Here is a 5,536-nt window from a genome sequence, read left to right as displayed (position 1 = left end):
TGGAGAATCTGGATGACGACAATCTAAATGGAACCCTAAACATACCATCAGCAGTCATACATGTAACTGTATACACAGGAAATACTATATATACATGGTTCAAAAGACACTTATATACATATCCACACACACACACACACACACACACACACACACACACACACACATATATATATATATATATATATACATACACACAAACAAATATAGGCGCAGGAGTGGCTGTTTGGTAAGTAGCTTGCTTACCAACCACATGGTTCCGGGTTCAGTCCTACTTCGTGGTACCTTAGGCCGACCAAACTTGTGAGTAGATCTTGTAGACGGAAACTGAAAGAAGCTCGTCATATATATATATATATATATATATATATATATATATATATATATAAATTATGATTTAGGGTGTCTAAGAAATACTTGACACCATGCTTGAAATAGCAGTCAAAACCTTGACTACTCTAAAACGACATTAAGTGTTCATACAGCACCAGGAGAGAAGACAAAGGGACAAAATAAACTAGCAAAAAATTACTGGATAATTCCAGATCCCGCAGAGTAACGTGAAATGAAGTGCTTTGCTCAAGAACACGGCGCAACGCCCGGTCTGGAAATTGATCCCACGATTGCGAGATCGTGAGTGCAACACCTCAACCACTAAGCCATGCACCTTAACTAATATATATTGTCAATCCAAACACGAACAAGCAAGAAAAACACGAAAAACAACAACGCGAGGACGTGGAATAAGTAGTGTTATTGGACGCTCAGGAAAGGAAAGAAAAGAAAGAGGATTTCACATTTCGAGCCGGAGCTCTTCATCAGAAATATAGAACATATATATATATATATGCGAAGTTTAGGCTAGTTAAAATGTTTGTGACATATTTCAACTTCGAAAGGCAAAAAGGCAAACTCACTGGAGTTAGCGTGAAGGAAAATATTCTCTCTTATGGTAAAAGGTGTGAAAACGTCCCCTGTCAGATTCTTAGACACAGCGTTTCCAGCTCTTTAGGCATCCTCAACGGGAAATACTAAAGAGAATGTATGTATGTACGTATGTACGTGTGTATATGTGTATGTATATATATATATATATATATATATATATATATATATATATATATATGTATGTATGTGTATATATATGTGTTTACACACACACACACACATATTTACACATACACATGTAAGTTTATAGGCATAGCCACCAATGCAACTAGCCACCTTAGATTTATTATGCATTCAAAGACTTACACACACTCTCACAATCACGCACGCGCACACACAATATGTGTAATATGGTCAAACTGCTTTACAAACACAGATTTCCTTTCATTCAAAATACATTAACATATTGGGTGCAGATGAACCAGATACTCCTTCTCCTCCTCTTCTTCTTCTTCTACTTCTAATAATAATAATAATAATTATTATTATTATTATTATTATTATTATTATTATTATTATTATTATTATTATTATTATTATTATTATTATTATTATTATTATTATTATTATTATTAAGGCGGCGTGCTGGCAGAATCGTTAGCACGCCGGGCGAAAAATGCTCAGCAGTATTTCGTCTGTCTTCACATTTCTGAGTTCGAATGCCGCCGGGGGTCGACTTTGCCTTTCATCTATTCGGGCTCAATAAATTAAGTACCAGCTACGCACTGGGGACGATGCAATCAGCTGCCCCCCCCCCCACAAAATTTCAGGCCTTGTGCTTTTTAGTATAAAGGATTATTATTTTTATAACCATTTCTGTGTGCGGTGGTTGGCAGAACCTTTTAAAGCGCAGATAGAATATCTTGCAGTGTTTAATTGTGGTCCTTCATATCCCGCGTTCGAATTTAGCCGGCGCCAACTCTGCTGTCTTTAGTCCCAGAATCGAAAAAATATTGTACCGAATCTTTAAAATTGTAGGGTTTGTGACGAAAAATGACAATGGCGACGAAGACAACGATGAAATCAACGATGATGATGATGATGGTGATGATGACAATAATGAGACGATGGTGGTGGTCGTGGTCGTGGTGATGATGATGATTATGCTGGTCGGGGTGATGACAATCATCATCATCATTGTCATCATCGTCATCACCACTTATTGTTGCTGGTCGTATTGTTCTTGTAGTTGTTGTTATTCGTGATGGCGATGACAGCTACGATTGTCATGATAATGATGATGATGATGATGATGATGATGACGATGAAGAGGCGGCGGTTGATGATGAAACAGGCGTGATGGTGGTGCTGTTGGTGGTGATGATGATGATGATGGTGATGGTGATAGTGATAGTGACATTGTTGATGCAGACGAAAGATGTGCTTATTTTTTCATTGCTTTCATCTGGTTGGTTGTCAAAGCCTATTCAGTCCACCCCCTCTCTCTCTCTCTGTCTCTCTCTCTGTCTCTCTGTCTCTCTCTCTGTCTCTCTGTCTCTCTCTCTGTCTCTCTGTCTCTCTATCTATCTCTCTCTCTCTCCCTCTTTCTCCCTGTCTCTCCCTGTCTGTTCCTCCGAATTCCTTACCCACGACATCTGCATATGATTTTTAAATAAATAAATAAATAAATGTATAGTACGAAAAACAACAACAACAATTACATACCCCCCCCTCGTCTCCACCAAAATAACCCTCACCCTACCCCCCACAAAACAGCAACAGCGATAACAACAACTCGAAAAGTTGCCACTGAACGAAATCGAGGCTCCTGGACGCCATCATGTCGAAACTATTAAAATGTGGTTTCAGATATTCAAACACGTTGCTTCTCTCTTTCTATGTCTTACACTTTCTCCTCCCCCCCATCTCTCTCTGTCACTGATTCTCTTCCTGTCTCTCTCTCTCTCTCTCTCTCTTTTTCTATCTCCCACCGTCTTTGTCTGTCTATCTGTCTATCTGTCTTCCTCTGTAACTCTTACTTTTTCTCTCTCTATTTCTGTCGGTGTCTCTCTCTGTCCTCAGTAAATGTAGGACAACATATGACTCTAGCTTCATATTATTGTTTTCATATGAATCCCTGTGTCCCTGTGTATGTGTGTATATACCCCTCTCTCTCTCTCTCTCTCTCTCTCTATCCACTCAACAACCACCGTACTCCTCTTAGTCTCTCTCTTCCTCTTCCTCCCCTCCTCCTGTCTCATTATTTCTCTGCCAACCACCTCACAGCTTCTCTTTCTCCCCCCACCCACCGCCAGTCTCCCGTACCCCCACCTCACTCCGTTATGCCAATCCGCCCCTCTCCCTCTCGTTTTTTTTTGTGTTTTACAGGTCTGCCATATTTTTTCTCTAAATAATATTTATCTTATCACTAACGCCATTTTTATTCTTGTCTTCTGTTTTTACGTAGGCTTGTGTATGTGTGGGTGTATGAGAGAACGTGTTTATGTGTGTGTGTGTGTGTGTGTGTGTGTGTGTGGTTATATTTTTTAATACTAAAGCTAGTCGACACTGCTGTACGCTCTCTCTCTCTCTCTCACACACACACACACAAGAATAATATAACACTAAGATGGAGAATGGTCTGATATCCTCCATCTTAGCGTTATTTTATTGTTGTATTAATCTTATGCAAAGTGGAGTCCCACATGTGTATCCGGCCTTGGAATGTACCCTACTCTAGGATAACATGTGGTAACCAAATAACAGCACGAGAGCCCTTAAATGGACGTTATGAGGTTTTTATCCGAATTATACAATATATACATGTGTATGTGTGTGTTATTTCTTTACTGCCCACAAGGGGCTACACACAGAGGGGACAGAATAACGGATTAAGTCGATTATATTGACCCCAATGCGTAACTGATACTTATTTAATTGACCCCGAAAGGATGAAAAGCAAAGTCGATCTCAGCGGAATTTGAACTCAGAACGTAGCGGCAGACAAAATACTGTTAAGCATTTCGCCCGGCATGCTAAAGTTTCTGCCAGTTCGCAGAATGTGTGTGTGTGTGTGTGTGTGCGTGCGTGCGCGCGCAAAGGTGCCTAGCTCAGTGGCTTCAGTGTCCTGCCCACAATCATAATGTAGCGGGTTCGATTTCCGGGCCGGGCTTTGTGTTGTGTTTTTTAGCAAGACACTTTATTTCACGTGGCTCCAGTTCACTCAGCTGTAGAAATGAGTTGCAATGTCGCTGGTGCAAAGCTGTATCGACCCCTTTGCTTTTCCCTTGAATAACATCAGTAGTGTGGAGAGGAGAGGGTGGTATGCATTGGCGACTACTTTCCCCGGGCTTGTGTCTTGTGGGGGTAACTTTCTAGATGCAACCCATGGGCATTCATGACTGAAGGGGTCCTTTATATATATATATAATACATATAAGAGGGATGAGCACTAAGTGGACATCCATTATGCTAGAAATAGACCACCTATGGTCTGACCACTAAGAAGAGATTGCTCTCAAGAAAATTCAGCGAACGCCAGAACGTGAGCGAGCAAGACAAATGAAAAGATACAAAATATAAAGATTAATTAGATAGGATAAATATAGGATAAATAAGCAATAGAATAAAACTCTGGACATATTTCACCCTCCTCTGGGAGTTCAACAGCGAAGTGTAGCCTGCAATTAGTTTCAACCGTGCACTTATTGGCGTAAAGAAAGAGAAATACTTCTCATGACATTTGGTTGTTTCAGCGACAATCTCGGAATGAATTTCGCCCCTGATTGAAAGTTCAGCATGGAAGTATATGGATAGTGTCACTGTAACTTAAGCCGTGGTCGCAGCAGAGGAGTAGTGACAGGTGAAATTATTGTCACTGCTTATTATTCTAATCATTAACTGCGTTCTCAATTTACATGTCTAATTATCCTTCAATTTGGACAACATCTGCATACACAGGCACCCATTGAAACATGTATATACACACAAATATACATTCGGACAAGCACTCGAGCATATATGCAGTTATACACTTATACATACATACATACATACATATATACATACACATATTCACATACAAATTCATACAGAGAGACACGCAAAGGGTCACAGATATACAGAGAGATAGATAGATAGATAGATAGATAGATAGATATATAGTTAGATAGAGACGCATGCTCGAGGATGCAGACAAACACATACATATATGTACACAAACGCACTCAGACACATACATATATGTATACAAACGCATTCACATACGCACACGCGCCTGCGCATGCGCACATATATACACAGATGCACGTAATAAACATATGCAGATGACATTCAATGCAAACTAAATAAGTCTTATTCTTCACCAACAAATAATGGATTCACTACCTTTTAACTTTTATTTTTCATTTTTCTTTCAGTAATTGGGCTGCGACCATGCTGGGGCACCGCCTAGCAGGGTTTCAGTTGAACAAATCGAAACCCGTATTTAGCTTTTTTTATAAGTCTTGTAATTATTATATCGGTCGCTTTTTGCCGAATCGCTATGTTAGGGAGACGTAGACAACCCAACACCGGTTGTCAAGCGGTTGTGAGAGACACATGCACAAACACAAAGACACAACACACATAGAAACATACATACATCCGA

Source organism: Octopus bimaculoides, chromosome 24 (genome assembly GCF_046866305.1).
Source record: "Octopus bimaculoides isolate indiv1 chromosome 24, ASM4686630v1, whole genome shotgun sequence".
NCBI classification, from domain to species: domain Eukaryota; kingdom Metazoa; phylum Mollusca; class Cephalopoda; order Octopoda; family Octopodidae; genus Octopus; species Octopus bimaculoides.
This window is presented reverse-complemented; position numbering follows the sequence as displayed.